The sequence below is a fragment of the Lolium rigidum genome, chromosome 3, assembly GCF_022539505.1.
Source record: "Lolium rigidum isolate FL_2022 chromosome 3, APGP_CSIRO_Lrig_0.1, whole genome shotgun sequence".
Lineage (NCBI taxonomy): Eukaryota > Viridiplantae > Streptophyta > Magnoliopsida > Poales > Poaceae > Lolium > Lolium rigidum.
In genome coordinates this window covers 133,642,628-133,663,767 of record NC_061510.1, presented here as the reverse complement: position 1 = coordinate 133,663,767, position 21,140 = coordinate 133,642,628, and positions in this window count along the sequence as shown.

Genomic DNA, 21,140 nt, shown 5'->3' with positions numbered 1-21,140 from the left:
CTAGTGGCAACAACACATCCACAACCTTAGAACCTTCTGGCACTGTCCCAGATTCAATGGAGGCATGAACCCACTATCGAGCATAAATACTCCCTCTTGGAGTTAAAAGCAAAAACTTGGCCAGAGCCTCTACTAGTAACGGAGAGCATGCAAGATCATAAACAACACATAGGTAATAACTTGATAATTATCATAACATAGTATTCTCTATCCATCGGATCCCGACAAACACAACATATAGTATTACAGATAGATGATCTTGATCATGTTAGGTAGCTCACAAGATCCAACAATGAAGCACAATGAGGAGAAGACAACCATCTAGCTACTGCTATGGACCCATAGTCCAGGGGTGAACTACTCACTCATCACTCCGGAGGCGACCATGGCGGTGAAGAGTCCTCCGGGAGATGAATCCCTCTCCGGCGGGGTGCCGGAGGAGATCTCCAGAATCCCCCGAGATGGGATTGGCGGCGGCGGCGTCTCGGTAAGGTTTTCCGTATCGTGGCTCTCGGTACTGGGGGTTTCGCGACGGAGGCTTTAAGTAGGCGGAAGGGCAGGTCAGGAGGCGACGCGAGGGGCCCACACGACAGGGCCGCGCGGCCAGGAGGTGGGCCGCTCCGCCCTGGCGTGTCGCCGCCTCGTCGCCCCACTTCGTTACGTCTTCGGTCTTCTGGAAGCTTCGTGGCAAAATAGGACCCTGGGCGTTGATTTCGTCCAATTCCGAGAATATTTCGTTACTAGGATTTACGAAACCAAAAACAGCAGAAAACGGCAAGCTGGCTCTTCGGCATCTTGTTAATAGGTTAGTTCCGGAAAATGCACGAATATGACATAAAGTGTGCATAAAACATGTAGATATCATCAATAATGTGGCATGGAACATAAGAAATTATCGATACGTCGGAGACGTATCAGCATCCCCAAGCTTAGTTCTGCTCGTCCCGAGCAGGTAAAACGATAACAAAGATAATTTCTGAAGTGACATGCCATCATAACCTTGATCATACTATTTGTAAACATATGTAATGAATGCAGCGATCAAAACAATGGTAATGACATGAGTAAACAACTGAATCATAAAGCAAAGACTTTTCATGAATAGTACTTCAAGACAAGCATTAATAAGTCTTGCATAAGAGTTACTCATAAAGCAATAAATCAAAGTAAAGGTATTGAAGCAACACAAAAGAAGATTAAGTTTCAGCGGTTGCTTTCAACTTATAACATGTATATCTCATGGATAATTGTCAACATAGAGTAATATAACAAGTGCAATATGCAAGTATGTAGGAATCAATGCACAGTTCACACAAGTGTTTGCTTCTTGAGGTGGAGAGAAATGGGTGAACTGACTCAACATAAAAGTAAAAGAATGGTCCTTCAAAGAGGAAAGCATCGATTGCTATATTTGTGCTAGAGCTTTTATTTTGAAAACATGAAACAATTTTGTCAACGGTAGTAATAAAGCATATGAGTTATGTAAATTATATCTTACAAGTTGCAAGCCTCATGCATAGTATACTAATAGTGCCCGCACCTTGTCCTAATTAGCTTGGACTACCGGATCATTGCAATACACATGTTTTAACCAAGTGTCACAATGGGGTACCTCCATGCCGCTCGTACAAAGGTCTAAGGAGAAAGCTCGCATTTTGGATTTCTCGCTTTTGATTATTCTCAACTTAGACATCCATACCGGGACAACATGGACAACGGATAATGGACTCCTCTTTAATGCATAAGCATGTGGCAACAATTATTATTCTCATATGAGATTGAGGATATATGTCCAAAACTGAAACTTCCACCATGAATCATGGCTTTAGTTAGCGGCCCAATGTTCTTCTCTAACAATATGTATGCTCCAACCATTAAGGTGGTAGATCTCTCTTACTTCAGACAAGACGGACATTCATAGCAACTCACATGATATTCAACAAAGAATAGTTGATGGCGTCCCCAGAAACATGGTTATCGCACAACAAGCAACTTAATAAGAGATAAAGTGCATAAGTACATATTCAATACCACAATAGTTTTTAAGCTATTTGTCCCATGAGCTATATATTGCAAAGGTGAATGATGGAAATTTTAAAGGTAGCACTCAAGCAATTTACTTTGGAATGGCGGAGAAATACCATGTAGTAGGTAGGTATGGTGGACACAAATGGCATAGTGGTTGGCTCAAGGATTTTGGATGCATGAGAAGTATTCCCTCTCGATACAAGGTTTAGGCTAGCAAGGTTATTTGAAACAAACACAAGGATGAACGGTGCAGCAAAACTCACATAAAAGACATATTGTAAACATTATAAGACTCTACACCGTCTTCCTTGTTGTTCAAAACTCAATACTAGATATTATCTAGACTTTAGAGAAACCAAATATGCAAACCAAATTAGCAAGCTCTAGGTGTTTCTTCATTAATGGGTGCAAAGTATATGATGCAAGAGCTTAAACATGAGCACAACAATTGCCAAGTATCAAATTATCCAAGACATTTTAGAATTACTACATGTAGCATTTCCCAATTCCAACCATATAACAATTTAACGAAGAAGAAACTTCGCCATGAATATTATGAGTAAAGCCTAAGGACATACTTGTCCATATGCTACAGCGGAGCGTGTCTCTCTCCCATACAGTGAATGCTAGGATCCATTTTATTCAAACAAAACAAAAACAAAAACAAACAGACGCTCCAAGCAAAGTACATAAGATGTGACGGAATAAAAATATAGTTTCAGGGGAGGAACCTGATAATGTTGTCGATGAAGAAGGGGATGCCTTGGGCATCCCCAAGCTTAGACGCTTGAGTCTTCTTAGAATATGCAGGGGTGAACCACCAGGGCATCCCCAAGCTTAGAGCTTTCACTCTCCTTGATCATATTGCATCATACTCCTCTCTTGATCCTTGAAAACTTCCTCCACACCAAACTCGAAACAACTCATTAGAGGGTTAGTGGACAATAAAAATTAACATGTTCAGAGGTGACACAATCATTCTTAACACTTCTGGATATTGCATAAAGCTACTGGACATTAATGGATCAAAGAAATTCATCCAACATAGCAAAAGAGGCAATGCGAAATAAAAGGCAGAATCTGTCAAAACAGAACAGTCCGTAAAGATGGATTTTATTGAGGCACCAGACTTGCTCAAATGAAAATGCCCAAATTGAATGAAAGTTGCGTACATATCTGAGGATCACTCACGTAAATTGGCTTAATTTTCTGAGTTACCTACAGAGAATTAGACCCAGATTCGTGACGGCAAAGAAATCTGTTTCTGCGCAGTAATCCAAATCTAGTATTCACTTTACTATCAAAGACTTTACTTGGCACAACAAAACACAAAACTAAGATAAGGAGAGGTTGCTACAGTAGTAAATAACTTCCAAGACTCAAATATAAAACAAAGTGCTGTAGTAAAAACATGGGTTGTCTCCCATAAGCGCTTTTCTTTAACGCCTTTCAGCTAGGCGCAGAAAGTGTGTATCAAGTGTTATCAAGAGATGATGAATCTTCAGCGGGGTTTGGAGTTTTCTCAACCATGCATAGTATATTGGATACATAAGTTTCAGCGGCTCCCTTTTCATTAGTCTTGGGCTTGCTACTCTCATCAAACAAATTTTCAGGAACAAGCCAAGCATAGTTATTTTCTAGCGCTTCATTCATTGCTAGGAGCTTACATGGTATTGGTGCTTTGATCTCCCCACCATCATTAATATTATTAGTGTACCTTATTCTCTCCATGTCCATCTTTTCAAGGATACTAGCAAAATTAGTGTAAGAACCAAGCATCTTATATTTACTAAAGACCTTTATAGCCTCTCTTGCTAAACCACCAAATTCTCTAAGAAGGGTTTCTAAAACAAAATCTTTCTTTTCCCCTTCTTCCATATCACCGAGTGTAAGAAACATGTGTTGGATTATAGGATTGAGATTAACAAATTTAGTTTCCAACATGCGAACTAAAGCAGCAGCAGCAATTTCATAAGTAGGAGCAAGTTCTACCAAGTGTCTATCTTCAAAATTTTCAACGGTACTAACATGATTGAAAAATTCTTCTATATTGTTTCTCCCAACTATAGACCCACGTCCTACCGGTATGTATTTTACGGTAAAATTAAAAGGAAACATGTTGAAATAAGTAAAGCAAATGCAAGTAACTAATTTTTTTGTGTTTTTGATATAGTGTGCAAGACAGTAAATAAAGTAAAGCTAGCAACTAATTTTTTTGTATTTTGATATAATGCAGCAAACAAAGTAGTAAATAAAATAAAGCAAGACAAAAACAAAGTAAAGAGATTGGGAAGTGGAGACTACCCTTGCAGCGTGTCTTGATCTCCCCGGCAGCGGCGCCAGAAAAAGAGCTTGATGCGTGCAGTTGACACACGTCCGTTGGGAACCCCAAGAGGAAGGTGTGATGCGAACGGTAGCAAGTTTTCCCTCGGAAAGAAGCCAAGGTTTATCGAACCAGGGAGGAGCCAAGAAGCACGTTGAAGGTTGATGGTGGCGGAATGTAATGCGGCGCAACACCGGGTATTCCGGCGCCAACGTGGAACCCGCACAACACAACCAAAGTACTTTGCCCCAACGAAACGAGTGAGGTTGTCAATCTCACCGGCTTGCTGTAACAAAGGATTAACCGTATTGTGTGGAAGATGATTGTTTGCGAGAAAACGAGTAAAACAAGTATTGCAGTAGATTTGTATTTCGAGTATAAAAGAATGGACCGGGGTCCACAGTTCACTAGAGGTGTCTCTCCCATAAGATAAAAGCATGTTGGGTGAACAAATTACAGTCGGGCAATTGACAAATAGAGAGGGCATAACAATGCACATACATGACATGATAAATATAGTGAGATTTAATTGGGCATTACGACAAAGTACATAGACCGCTATCCAGCATGCATCTATGCCTAAAAAGTCCACCTTCGAGGTTATCGTCCGAACCCCTTCCAGTATTAAGTTGCAAAACAACAGACAATTGCATTAAGTATGGTGCGTAATGTAATCAATAACTACATCCTTAGACATAGCATCAATGTTTTATCCCTAGTGGCAACAGCACATTCACAACCTTAGAACCTTATGGCACTGTCCCAGATTCAATGGAGGCATCACTACAAGAAAAAGCTTCCATAGAGACATTTTACTAGAGACACTTCCTACTTTGTCTCATTAAAAATCACATTAAGACACTTTGCATATTGTAGTGGCACTTTTTGAGACACTTCAGAAATAGTCTCAAATGCAGGGACATTAGTTGAGATATTTCTGTAAGGTATTGCAATTTTCATTCTATAAACAACTTATGAGACACTCAAAAAATGTCACAAATAAGTTATCAAGAGGCATCCATGAGACACTTCAGTGTATGTCTTTACTTTTCCTCTAGAGGCAATGTTTGAGGCATTTTGCTTGCTCTCTAGAGACATTTGTTCTATGTTTGGGCCATGTTGGGCAATACTAATTAGAAATATGTTCCAATTATCAACATATACTTGTTAAAGGTGAGATGGTTAATGGATTAAGTCTTAATCATTAAGGTCATGAGTTCGAGTATTTCTTTTCACATGGTTTCTTCACATTTATTTACACTAGAGACACAATATAATGCCTCTTTTATGTCTTCTAAAATGTAAAGACATTATTACTATTGTTCTTCGCACGTAGAGACACCGCCCGTAGTGACACTTTTGAGACAATATGGAAAGTGCCTCTATAACTACGTAAGAGCAATTTAAGTGTCTCTACTGGACCAAAATAGTGTCTCTACATGCCAATTCTCTTGTAGTGCATGAACCCACTATCGAGCATAAATACTCCCTCTTGGAGTTAAGAGCAAAAACTTGGCCAGAGCCTCTACTAATAATGGAGAGCATGCAAGATCATAAACAACACATAGGTAATAACTTGATAATTAAAATGACATAGTATTCTCTATCCATCGGATCCCGACAAACACAACATATAGTATTACAGATAGATGATCTTGATCATGTTAGGCAGCTCACAAGATCCAACAATGAAGCACAATGAGGAGAAGACAACCATCTAGCTACTGCTATGGACCCATAGTCCAGGGGTGAACTACTCACTCATCACTCCGGAGGCGACCATGGCGGTGAAGAGTCCTCCGGGAGATGAATCCCCTCTCCGGCAGGGTGCCGGAGGAGATCTCCAGAATCCCCCGAGATGGGATTGGCGGCGGCGGCGTTTCAGTAAGGTTTTCCGTATCATGGCTCTCGGTACTGGGGGTTTCGCGACGGAGGCTTTAAGTAGGCGGAAGGGCAGGTCAGGAGGCGACGCGAGGGGCCCACACGACAGGGCCGCGCGGCCAGGAGGTGGGCCGCGCCGCCCTGGCGTGTCGCCGCCTCGTCGCCCCACTTCATTACGTCTTCGGTCTTCTGGAAGCTTCGTGGCAAAATAGGACCCTGGGCGTTGATTTCGTCCAATTCCGAGAATATTTCGGTTACTAGGATTTCTGAAACCAAAAACAGCAGAAAACAGCAACTGGCTCTTCGGCATCTTGTTAATAGGTTAGTTCCAGAAAATGCACGAATATGACATAAAGTGTGCATAAAACATGTATATATCATCAATAATGTGTCATGGAACATAAGAAATTATCGATACGTCGGAGCGTATCATAATGCCCACATCAGTAGCCCCCGAGTGACTGCCCGAAGTAAAGCTTCAGGCAGGGAATAAAATTGTCTTATGTTGAATGTCCATAATTGCCGGAAGGTCTTGATCTCTTGAAACCAAAAGCTCATTTTTATCGGGTGCGCATCTAGCGCTCCCGATAGGAGTAGCCCCCGAGTCTAGGCACGGATGCTTGCAACCGTGTGTAGACTCAAGTTGTACTACTCGAATGTTTTTTGATGTCGATGTTTTTCGCAAGCTGTCATAATCATCCGATATCTTTTTTATATCGGGTCCTCCATAGCTTCGAGTAAAGTCATGCCAATTGAGTACGTAAGGGATTGGAGTAACGTGCCCAGTTTTACTCGATAAATCGATGCTGGTTAACTGCCGATGACAAAAAACGTTACCCTACTCAGAATCAAGTCCCCGGGCATGATCCTGGACCGCTTAAAATCTTCGAGTCCGTACCTTTCTGTCTTCAATAACTTAATATCGGGTGCGCGTTCAACGCTCCCGATGGAAGTAGCGCCCGAGTGTAGGGACGGATGCTTGCAACCGTGCGTAGACTTAAGTCAAGCAATCCAACGTTGTAGATTTCTTCGGATGCTTCATGAGGAGCCGATACTTTTGGTGACATCATCGATGATGTGGCCACTACGGTGGCTTGATAGACATGACGTGACCTGACGGGCCCACCCTACTTATGCGCGGTCAGTTAGGAAATGACTAGTCCTTGCGTATTGACCGATGCGCCTCCTCGATTTCCGCACGTGGTGGGAGAAAATGTCCCTTGTTATGATGGATGCAATGACACGTGGTGACCTAATCATGGATCTCTTGGTAACTCCCCTTTTATAAAGGAGAAAAAAGATTTTACTCCCCCTGTTCTTCTCTTTCACCGCTTCTCTTCCTTCTTCGTTCTTCCTCCTCATAGATACCGCGCCGCCGCCGCCATTCTTCAATCCACTTTCGCATTCCCAAACGTTTCCTGAGATGGTGAGGAAGAAGAGCTCCGCCGTCACCACCGGTGCTACTTCGAGTAGTACCGCTGCCAAGGTTATATCTGATGCATCGAAGAGGGGCGCGCCGACGGTTTCTGCTGCGGCGCCTGCACCCAGAGATTGGCCTGCTTCAAGAAGGACAAAGAGCGATGAGAAGAAGACCCGTAGCCTTGGTTTGATTTCCCCTGATGAGGGGACGTCATACTTCCAGGTTTGGCCTCGCGCCCCAATCCTCCTGTCGGTTTTACTGTAATGTTCATATCGTTTCTATATCGAGGATTATCTCTGCCTGCCCACGAGTTTCTCCGGCGTCTTCTACATGTGTATGGGATCCAATTATGTAAATTAACTCCCAATTCCATCCTTCATATTGATATTTTCATCACCCTCTATGAGGCCTTTCTGGGCATTGATCCTCACTAGGGTTTGTGGAAGAAGATCTTCTTTGTCAAACGCTACCACAGCAGCAGTGGTTCCTTTGTCACTGGCGGAGTTAGGTTCGTTGTTCGTAAGGAGGCGAGTTATTTCAATTTCCCAATGAGAGAGTTCATTCAGGGGTGGAGACTGAAGTGGTTCTACCTCAAAGACTCATCGGCAGCTAAAATGCATCTGCCGAAGTTTGTCGATGTTCTTGAAGCTGTGCCGAAGAAATCTTGGAAGAATACACTGACATCCGAAGAAAATCCTATAGTTGATAAATTGTTTGATACAATTATTCGGATTAAGGAATCTGATGACCAAACTATGATGGGTACTGAAATTGTGGTTGTTTTCCTGTAGCGCCGCATCCAACCAATTATGTCCAGAGCCCACCAGATGTGGTTATATTCGAGTCCTAAGGATGAAACTGGAGTCAATATTGCGGAGTTGTCTAAGAAGGAACTACTGGACGGAGTTAGACGTTTGACTCATTTTAGTCAAGAGGACTCGATTCCCCTTCTGGCCCTTCAGGAGCCTTATGACTTTGATCATCAACCAAATGAGGTGAATCTCTTCTCTTGTTCATACTAATATTTGCATCTGATATGCTATGCATTCCTTTGTTAAATCCTCATCTCAACTGAAGGTTCCATCAACTGCCGAATACTTTCCAAATGTGTCGGATGAAAACCTTGAAGAGGGTGATTCTACTGTCAATATAGAATCCTGTCTTGTGAAGAAAATGAAGTTTTTGAAGATGAAGACAACGATCCTGCCAATCTCGAAGCTTTTTCTGCAGATCATAGATCCTTCGCTGATGACTTAAGTGATACAGCGAAGTCGAATCATGACAATTATGCTGATCATGCTCCCTTTGTCGATGCAGCTCCGGAGAAAGCCAGCACTCAACCGCCGAAGAGACCTTCTAGTGGCTTCGCAGACGAGGACGATCTGCTCGACTTGTAAGTTCCTTCCATTTTTCCCGAAATTGCTTTGTATTCTTCTACTTATTCTGAATGATTTATATGCCTACAGTGACGAAGGCTTTATAGAGCCCCATTCAAAGAAGGCGAAGGCAAGCCCCAACAGGCCAACTCCCGCAGCTTCTGAAGCTTCTATTCTGCTAGCTGATGACCCACAAGTATAGGAGATCGCAACAGTCTTCGAGGGAAGTAAAACCCAAATTTGTTGATTCGACACAAGGGGAGACAAAGAATACTTATAAGCCTTGACAGTGGAGTTGTCAATTCAGCTGCACCTAGAAAAACACTAGCAACAGGGTGATGTGAAAACAGTGGTAATATGATGCGGCGCCAGAAAATAGTTGGTACTACTTTGATGGCGTGTTGATAGGGAAATGTGATGCAGAAGTAATATGAGAGCAATAGTAACACAGCAGTAACAGTAACACAGAGGCGATGGCACAGGAAAATATCCCAGCGCGCAGTTGGTTGAAAAGCAATGATGATGAAATAAAGAAACGGGGTTCCCAACGATCTACACCAGCGGTAACCCTCCAGATAACAAGTGTTGGGTGAACAAATTACAGCTGGGCAATTGACAGAATTGAATTTAGCATTAAGACAAAATATCCAGTCTATTAATATCGTAGGCATGTTTTCCATATATAGTCATATGTGCTCGCAATGAGAAACTTGCATAACATCTTTTGTCCTACCAGCCCGTTTGCAGCGGGGCCTCAAGGGAAGCACCGGAGCAAAGCATTAACACTTGGTGAAAACATGTGATCCTCATATCAAAGTCATCCCCTCCGGTTATCCCAATTCGAGATCACTTTGGGACCTCGGGTTCCGGACAAAGACATTGATGCGTGCAATTAACACACGTCCGTTGGGAACCGCAAGAGGAAGGTGTGATGCAGACAGTAGCAAGTTTTTCCTCAGAAAGAAACCAAGGTTTATCGAACCAGGAGGAGCCAAGAAGCACGTTGAAGGTTGATGGTGGCGGAATGTAATGCGGCGCAACACCAGGGATTCCGGCGCCAACGTGGAACCTGCACAACACAACCAAAATACTTTGCCCCAACGAAACAGTGAGGTTGTCAATCTCACCGGCTTGCTGTAACAAAGGATTAACCATATTGTGTGTAAGATGATTGTTTGCAAGAAAACAGTAAAACAAGTATTGCAGCAGATTTGTATTTCAGTATAAAAGAATGGACCGGGGTCCACAGTTCACTAGAGGTGTCTCTCCCATAAGATAAAAGCATGTTGGGTGAACAAATTACAGTCGGGCAATTGACAAATAGAGAGGGCATAACAATGCACATACATGACATGATAAATATAGTGAGATTTAATTGGGCATTACAACAAAGTACATAGACCGCCATCCAGACATGCATCTATGCCTAAAAAGTCCACCTTCGGGTTATCGTCCGAACCCCTTCCAGTATTAAGTTGCAAAACAACGGACAATTGCATTAAGTATGGTGCGTAATGTAATCAATAACTACATCCTTAGACATAGCATCAATGTTTTATCCCTAGTGGCAACAACACATCCACAACCTTAGAACCTTACAGCACTCGTCCCGAGATTCAATGGAGGCATGAACCCACTACCGAGCATAAATACTCCCTCTTGGAGTTAAAAGCAAAAACTTGGCCGAGCCTCTACTAGTAACGGAGAGCATGCAAGATCATAAACAACACATAGGTAATAACTTGATAATTATCATAACATAGTATTCTCTATCCATCGGATCCCGACAAACACAACATATAGTATTACGGATAGATGATCTTGATCATGTTAGGCAGCTCACAAGATCCAACAATGAAGCACAATGAGGAGAAGACAACCATCTAGCTACTGCTATGGACCCATAGTCCAGGGGTGAACTACTCACTCATCACTCCGGAGGCGACCATGGCGGTGAAGAGTCCTCCGGGAGATGAATCCCCTCTCCGGCAGGGTGCCGGAGGAGATCTCCAGAATCCCCCGAGATGGGATTGGCGGCGGCGGCGTCTTAGTAAGGTTTTCCGTATCGTGGCTCTCGGTACTGGGGGTTTTGCGACGGAGGCTTTAAGTAGGCGGAAGGGCAGGTCAGGAGGCGACGCGAGGGGCCCACACGACAGGGCCGCGCGGCCGAGAGGTGGGCCGCTCCGCCCGGCGTGTCGCCGCCTCGTCGCCCCACTTCGTTACGTCTTCGGTCTTCCGGAAGCTTCGTGGCAAAATAGGACCCCGGGCGTTGATTTCGTCCAATTCCGAGAATATTTCGTTACTAGGATTTCTGAAACCAAAAACAGCGAGAAAACAACAAGCTGGCTCTTCGGCATCTTGTTAATAGGTTAGTTCCGGAAAATGCACGAATATGACATAAAGTGTGCATAAAACATGTAGATATCATCAATAATGTGGCATGGAACATAAGAAATTATCGATACGTCGGAGACGTATCAGCATCCCCAAGCTTAGTTCCGCTCGTCCCGAGCAGGTAAAACGATAACAAAGATAATTTCTGAAGTGACATGCCATCATAACCTTGATCATACTATTTGTAAACATATGTAATGAATGCAGCGATCAAAACAATGGTAATGACATGAGTAAACAAGTGAATCATAAAGCAAAGACTTTTCATGAATAGTACTTCAAGACAAGCATCAATAAGTCTTGCATAAGAGTTACTCATAAGGCAATAAATCAAAGTAAAGGTATTGAAGCAACACAAAAGAAGATTAAGTTTCAGCGGTTGCTTTCAACTTATAACATGTATATCTCATGGATAATTGTCAACATAGAGTAATATAACAAGTGCAATATGCAAGTATGTAGGAATCAATGCACGAGTTCACACGAGTGTTTGCTTCTTGAGGTGGAGAGAAATAGGTGAACTGACTCAACATAAAAGTAAAAAAGAATGGTCCTTCAAAGAGGAAAGCATCGATTGCTATATTTGTGCTAGAGCTTTTATTTTGAAAACATGAAACAATTTTGTCAAAGGTAGTAATAAAGCATATGAGTTATGTAAATTATATCTTACAAGTTGCAAGCCTCATGCATAGTATACTAATAGTGCCCGCACCTTGTCCTAATTAGCTTGGACTACCGGATCATTGCAATACACATGTTTTAACCAAGTGTCACAATGGGGTACCTCCATGCCGCATGTACAAAGGTCTAAGGAGAAAGCTCGCATTTTGGATTTCTCGCTTTTGATTATTCTCAACTTAGACATCCATACCGGGACAATATGGACAACAGATAATGGACTCCTCTTTAATGCATAAGCATGTGGCAACAATTATTATTCTCATATGAGATTGAGGATATATGTCCAAAACTGAAACTTCCACCATGGATCATCGCTTTAGTTAGCGGCCCAATGTTCATCTCTAACAATATGTATGCTCCAACCATTAAGGTGGTAGATCTCTCTTACTTCAGACAAGACGGACATGCATAGCAACTCACATGATATTCAACAAAGAATAGTTGATGGCGTCCCTAGAAACATGGTTATCGCACAACAAGCAACTTAATAAGAGATAAAGTGCATAAGTACATATTCAATACCACAATAGTTTTTTAAGCTATTTGTCCCATGAGCTATATATTGCAAAGGTGAATGATGGAAATTTTAAAGGTAGCACTCAAGCAATTTACTTTGGAATGGCGGAGAAATACCATGTAGTAGGTAGATATGGTGGACACAAATGGCATAGTGGTTGTCTCAAGGATTTTGGATGCATGAGAAGTATTCCCTCTCGATACAAGGTTTAGCAAGGTTTATTTGAAACAAACACAAGGATGAACGGTGCAGCAAAACTCACATAAAAGACATATTGTAAACAATATAAGACTCTACACCGTCTTCCTTGTTGTTCAAAACTCAATACTAGATATTATCTAGACTTTAGAGAAACCAAATATGAAAACCAAATTAGCAAGCTCTAGGTGTTTCTTCATTAATGGGTGCAAAGTATATGATGCAAGAGCTTAAACATGAGCACAACAATTGCCAAGTATCAAATTATTCAAGACATTTTAGAGTTACTACATGTAGCATTTCCCAATTCCAACCATATAACAATTTAACGAAGAAGAAACTTCGCCATGAATATTATGAGTAAAGCCTAAGGACATACTTGTCCATATGCTACAGAGGAGCGTGTCTCTCTCCCATACAGTGAATGCTAGGATCCATTTTATTCAAACAAAACAAAAACAAAAACAAAAAGACGCTCCAAGCAAAGTACATAAGATGTGACGGAATAAAAATATAGTTTCAGGGGAGGAACCTGATAATGTTGTCGATGAAGAAGGGGATGCCTTGGGCATCCCCAAGCTTAGACGCTTGAGTCTTCTTAGAATATGCAGGGGTGAACCACCGGGGCATCCCCAAGCTTAGAGCTTTCACTCTCCTTGATCATATTGCATCATACTCCTCTCTTGATCCTTACAAACTTCCTCCACACCAAACTCGAAACAACTCATTAGAGGGTTAGTGGACAATAAAAATTAACATGTTCAGAGGTGACACAATCATTCTTAACACTTATGGACATTGCATAAAGCTACTGGACATTAATGGATCAAAGAAATTCATCCAACATAGCAAAAGAGGCAATGCGAAATAAAAGGCAGAATCTGTCAAAAACAGAACAGTCCGTAAAGATGGATTTTATTGAGGCACCATACTTGCTCAAATGAAAATTCCCAAATTGAATGAAAGTTGCGTAAATATCTGAGGATCACTCACGTAAATTGGCTTAATTTTCTGAGTTACCTACAGAGAATTAGGCCCAGATTCGTGACAGCAAAGAAATCTGTTTCTGCGCAGTAATCCAAATCTAGTATTCACTTTACTATCAAAGACTTTACTTGGCACAACAAAACAAAAAACTAAGATAAGGAGAGGTTGCTACAGTAGTAAACAACTTCCAAGACTCAAATATAAAAATAAAATACTGTAGTAAAAACATGGGTTGTCTCCCATAAGCGCTTTTCTTTAACGCCTTTCAGCTAGGCGCAGAAAGTGTATATCAAGTAACATCAAGAGATGAAGCATCAACATCATAATTTGTTCTAATAATAGAATCATAAGGTAACTTCATTCTCTTTCTAGAGGGAAGTGTTCCATACCTTTCTTGAGAGGAAATTGATATTTAATATTACCTTCCTTCATATCAATGGTAGCACCAACGGTTCGAAGAAAAGGTCTTCCCAATATAATGGGGCAAGATGCATTGCATTCAATATCCAAGACAACAAAATCAACGGGGGAGTGGTGTTTTGGCACCCGGGAGCATATGCTCCCGGTTTTTAAATTTTATTTTAAATACATTTTCAAAATGTAGAAAATTTCAGACATAAAATTTAGTAGATACATCTCGAAGTTCTACACGTTTACAAATTGGTCTCACGGAAAACTGACATTTTTACTGTCGCGTGTAAAAAAGACAAATTTTGGTGCAAAAAAGGCAGTGTACGTGACGTTTTTTTGTCTTTTTCACACAAGTCATAAAAAATGTTGGTTTTTTGCAAAACTTGATGTACGTACGTAGAATGTCGAAACATAAGCGCGGAAATTTTTGTTCAATTTTTTTTGACATTTCAAAATGTTTTTCCGGAGGCAGGAGCATATGCTCCCATGTGCCGAATTGAATTTCTGAATCAACGGGGACAAGGTTATTGTTAACCATAATATGAACATTATCAACTCTCCCCAAAGGTTTCTTTATAGCATTATAAACAAGATTAACATCCAAATAACAATTCTTCAATGGTGGCAAGTCAAGCATATCATAGACTTTCTTAGGCATAACAGAAATACTTGCACCAAGATCACATAAAGCATTACAATCAAAATCATTGATCCTCATTTTAATGATGGGCTCCCAACCATCCTCTAGCTTTCTAGGAATAGAAGTTTCAAGTTTTACTTTCTCTTCTCTAGCTTTTATGAGAGCATTTGTAATATGTTTTGTGAAAAGCCAAGTTTACAGCGCTAGCATTGGGACTCTTAGCAAGTTTTTGTAAGAACTTTATAACTTCAGAGATGTGGCAATCATCAAAATCTAAATCATTACAATCTAAAGCAATGGGATTATCATCCCCAAGGTTGAAAAAAATTTCAGCAGTTTTATCACGAGCGGTTTCAGCAGTTTTAGCGGTTTCAGGTAATTTTGCGCGTTTTGCACTAGGAGTAGAAACATTGCCAACACCAATTATTTTACCATTAATAGTAGGAGGTGCAGCAACATGTGAATCATTAGCATTGCTAGTGGTGGTAATAGTCCAAACTTTAGCTACATTTTTCTCTTTAGCTAGTTTTTCATTTTCTTCTCTATCCCACCTAGCACGCAGTTCAGCCATTAATCTTATATTCTCATTAATTCTAACTTGGATGGCGTTTGCTGTAGTAACAATTTTATTTTCAATATCCTCAGGTTTAGCAGCCATTTTATTAATTAAAGAAGATTGTGACGCAGACATGTATGAGATTCGGTTTTCGGCATTTGCAAGTTTAGTTTGCAACCCAGAAATCTCCATATTCAGATTTTCAAGTTGATTTCCTATATTCTTCAACAAGGTAGATTGTTCATTCATAGTTTTAGTAAACAATTTATTTTGCTCGTATTGTGATTGCATAAAGCTCTTAGTGGATCTTTCAATTTCTAACATCTTTTCCTCATTAGGTGAAACATATCTACCATAAGAGTTACCATTAGCAGGATATGACCTAGAATTTTGAGCAACCAATGAAGCTAACGGAACATTATTAGAATCAACATTAGTCCTACCATTCACAAGCATAGACATAATAGCATCAATCTTATCACTCAAGGAAGAGGTTTCTTCAACAGAATTTACCTTCTTACCTTGTGGAGCTCTTTCCGTGTGCCATTCAGAGTAATTAATCATCATATTATCAAGAAGCTTTGTAGCCGCCCCCAAGGTGATGGACATAAAGGTACCTCCAGCAGCTGAATCCAATAAATTCCGCGAAGAAAAATTTAGTCCTGCATAGAAGGTTTGGATAATCATCCAAGTAGTCGAGTCCATGGGTTGGGCAATTTTTAACCAAAGATTTCATTCTTTCCCAAGCTTGAGCAACATGTTCATTATCCAATTGTTTAAAATTCATTATGCTACTCCTGAAAGATATAATTTTAGCAAGGGGATAATATCTACCAATAAAAGCATCCTTGCATTTAGTCCATGAATCAATACTATTCTTAGGCAAGAGATAGCAACCAATCTTTAGCTCTTCCTCTTAAGGAGAAAGGAAACAATTTTAATTTTATAATGTCACCATCTACATCCTTATACTTTTGCATTTCACATAGTTCAACAAAATTATTGAAATGGGCAGCAGCATCATCAGAACTAACACCATAAAATTTCTCTCTCATAACAAGATTGAGTAAAGCAGGTTTAATTTCAAAGAATTCTGCTGTAGTAGCAGGTGGAGCAATAGGTGTGCATAAGAAATCATTATTGTTTGTGGTTGTGAAGTCACACAACTTAGTATTTTCAGGGGTGGCCATTTTAGCAGTAGTAAATAAAGCAAACTAGATAAAGTAAATGCAAGTAACTAATTTTTTTGTGTTTTTGATATAACGAACAAGATAGCAAATAAAGTAAAGCTAGCAACTAATTTTTTTTGTGTTTTGATATAATGCAGCAAACAAAGTAGTAAATAAAATAAAGCAAGACAAAAACAAAGTAAAGAGATTGGGAAGTGGAGACTCCCCTTGCAGCGTGTCTTGATCACCTCGGCAACGGCGCCAGAAAAAGAGCTTGATGCGTGCAATTAACACACGTCCGTTGGGAACCCCAAGAGGAAGGTGTGATGCAGACAGTAGCAAGTGTTCCCTCAGAAAGAAACCAAGGTTTATCGAACCAGGAGGAGCCAAGAAGCACGTTGAAGGTTGATGGTGGCGGAATGTAATGCGGCGCAACACCAGGGATTCCGGCGCCAACGTGGAACCTGCACAACACAACCAAAGTACTTTGCCCCAACGAAACGGTGAGGTTGTCAATCTCACCGGCTTGCTGTAACAAAGGATTAACCGTATTGTGTGGAAGATGATTGTTTGCAAGAAAACGAGTAAAACAAGTATTGCAGCAGATTTGTATTTCAAGTATAAAAGAATGGACCGGGGTCCACGAGTTCACTAGAGGTGTCTCTCCCATAAGATAAAAGCATGTTGGGTGAACAAATTACAGTCCGGCAATTGACAAATAGAGAGGGCATAACAATGCACATACATGTCATGATAAATATAGTGAGATTTAATTGGGCATTACGACAAAGTACATAGACCGCCATCCGACATGCATCTATGCCTAAAAAGTCCACCTTCGGGTTATCGTCCGAACCCCTTCTAGTATTAAGTTGCAAAACAACAGGACAATTGCATTAAGTATGGTGCGTAATGTAATCAATAACTACATCCTTAGACATAGCATCAATGTTTTATCCCTAGTGGCAACAACACATCCACAACCTTAGAACCTTCCGCACTCGTCCCGGATTCAATGGAGGCATGAACCCACTATCGAGCATAAATACTCCCTCTTGGAGTTAAAAGCAAAAACTTGGCCGAGCCTCTACTAGTAACGGAGAGCATGCAAGATCATAAACAACACATAGGTAATAACTTGATAATTATCATAACATAGTATTCTCTATCCATCGGATCCCGACAAACACAACATATAGTATTACAGATAGATGATCTTGATCATGTTAGGAAGCTCACAAGATCCAACAATGAAGCACAATGAGGAGAAGACAACCATCTAGCTACTGCTATGGACCCATAGTCCAGGGGTGAACTACTCACTCATCACTCCGGAGGCGACCATGGCGGTGAAGAGTCCTCCGGGAGATGAATCCCCTCTCCGGCGGGGTGCCGGAGGAGATCTCCGGAATCCCCCGAGATGGGATTGGCGGCGGCGGCGTCTCAGTAAGGTTTTCCGTATCGTGGCTCTCGGTACTGGGGGTTTCGCGACGGAGGCTTTAAGTAGGCGGAAAGGCAACGCGGGGGGCCACACGAGGGCCCCACACGCCGGGGCCGGCGCGGCCAAGACCTAGGCCGCGCCGCCCTAGTGTGGCGGCGCCTCGTGGCCCCACTTCGACTCCCCTTCGGTCTTCTGGAAGCGTCGTGGCAAAATAGGACCCTGGGCGTTGATTTCGTCCAATTCCGAGAATATTTCGTTACTAGGATTTCTGAAACCAAAAACAGCAGAAAACAGACAAACTGGCTCTTCGGCATCTTGTTAATAGGTTAGTTCCAGAAAATGCACGAATATGACATAAAGTGTGCATAAAACATGTAGATATCATCAATAATGTGGCATGGAACATAAGAAATTATCGATACGTCGGAGACGTATCAGACATGTGCATACAATTTGTAGATACAATCTAAGCAAGAATTATAGAGCCTAGATCTAAGATCTCATGTCACTCGTGCACTAGTGACAAGCATTAAACATAACAATATTGCAGCAACAAATACTTCACAAACTTATAAGATATACTGAACATAATGATCAATCCATCGGATCCCAACAAACACAACACCGATTACATCATATGGATCGCAATCATGTAAGGCAGCTCATGAGATCATTGTATTGAAGCACATGGGAGAGAGTACCATCTAGCTACAGCCAAGAACCCATAGTCCCTGTGGGAACTACTCACAAACCATCATGGATCGAAGTGGAAGCAGTGGAGTCGATGGCGATGGCTCTGGGGGCACTTCCCCGTCCCGGCAGGGTGCCGGAACAGAGACTTGTATCCCCCGAAACTTGGTTTTGGCGATGACGGCGGCTAAAGAACTTTTCGTGGACGGAGGGTGATTCGTTGCGGAGTTTTTAGGTCAGAGGGGTCTTATAGGCGATGAGGCGACGCGAGGGGGCGCACGAGGCCACCATATCACCCCCAGCCGCGGGCCAGGGCTGGCCGCGCCTGGGACTGGTATGGGAAGCCTGTAGCCCCCTCCGGCTCTCCTTCTGGCTCCCGAGGTCTTCTGGTATATTAGAATTTCTGTGATTTTTCCAGAATTTTCCGAGCACTTCCATTTTTGGACATTTTCTGCAATAAACAGACATAATAAATAGAAACTGGCACTATGGCACTTGTTAATAGGTTAGTCCAATAAATGTCATAAAATGATGCAAAGTGCACATAAAACATAGAGGAATTGGTGTAAAACAAGCATGGAACATCAAAAATTATAGATACGTTTGCAACGTATCACCAGCAGCTATGGCTGCTCAACCTTCAACAGCTTCTTCTCTATATATCGAAAGGGAACGAGATTCCTTCGGCAGCTGCTGCTGCAGTTTCTCCCTCTTCCACCGAGAAACCTGTAAGTGTTTCAACTTTGGTTTTCCTTGATGATGATTCTGCTTCTATGAGCCCCCGAGTCTACATTCGACTGCTTGCAGTTGGGTGTGGACTTCACAAGATATATTGCTATTAACATGTGCTAATTTTGACTTTGTCTTCTTTTTCTTTTTATAGGGCATTCAGACGGTCATCACTATTTTGAAGGTTTTCACCTCCCAGTTCTGTCGCTCGAAGCCAATAATGTTCGACTTCAAGAGGAGGTAGAACCGACTTCTTCAAAGCTTGATAACGCAGTTAAAATGGCTGTCGCTGCCCATCAAAACGCAGATTCCTTGAAAAAAGGAACTTGACCAACTGAAGAAGAAGCTGAAGGAGGAGGAAAAGGAGAGGGCTGAAGCCGAAGCCCAATGGAAGGACAAGGAGGATCTTCTTTGCCAATCCTTTTTGGATTTGCTTGGTAATTTTTAATGTTTTATCCTTGAACCTTCTTTTACTTAAAATCATTGTGTGTCAACTTTCACTGCTTATCTTCTGCAGAGGCTGCCAATATTCCTGCTGGATCCAAGGGCAAGCTCCCAAATAATTCTTCTTCTGATACTATGACATGGAAATTGAGTCCGGCGACCTCATCCGAGCTCTTCTCCAGAAGAACAAGAGAGTTATGTCAAGGCTTCATGCCATGATCTTTCCGAAGGCCAATCAAGAGAAGTCACTGGAGCAGTTGACGGACACTTTTGTCGTTGACACTGAAGGCACCATCGAGGTATTCAAACGTACCTCGTGTACCTATGACGCTCTCCTTGATTTCCATCTTATGATGGGGCACGGCTTTAAAGCCGATATGGAGCTGATGACGAAAGAGCTACCAAAGGATCAAGATGGTCAAGCTGTCGACCTATGCCTTTTCAAAGTATCAACGCGCAAATGTGCACTGCAACTTCTCGAATTGGTATCGGCCAACAAATCTTCTGCTGGAAGAACTAGCCCAAGTTTATCGACACAGACTCAAGCGCCCTAAACTTTCCTTTGTCAAGTTTGTAATATTATCGTTTGGCTCAAACAATGCATTTTTAAGGCCTTTTGGTTTGTAATGAATCCCGTGCTGGCAATGTTGCCAGCTTTTCCTTGTTCAATTGTGATGTTCCTAGCTTTTGGATGCATGCTCCCGATGGGAGTGAACAACAATTGATATTGTATTTCCCTTGACACGCTTGATGATGTATTTTTGTAGGTGACTCATGTACCTTCTTTTGCCGAGGGTTCTTTGGCTAATGTCTCTGAAAATGATCGGCTTCAAGGCATGAAGGCCCGCATTCTCCAAATGGAAAAATATATGTGTGGTATCCATGCGATGGCTGGTATTATAAAGAAGAAGGGCGAGCTAGCTATTGATGCAGAATGATATGCACTGAGTGAATTGCAAAAGGCAACAAAAATCTTGAACTGTAGGTGCTTGTCTCTTCCTTTGTTTCTATGATGCAATCAACAATTTCTTTCTGATTTCATCTTTGTCATTGCTTTGGACAGTTATAGCTCTGAATTTATCGGAAGAGAACAAGCGAGTGAACGAACGTGTAGATGCCTTAACCAACCTGGCGCATTTTGATGAAGTCTTCTAGAAAAATTAGTCGAAGGCTGCTACTATCGCAAAGTTTCAAGATCGGGTGCAACAAGTGCACCGATTCTTTGACAAGTGTTATACTGGCTTGAAGATGATAT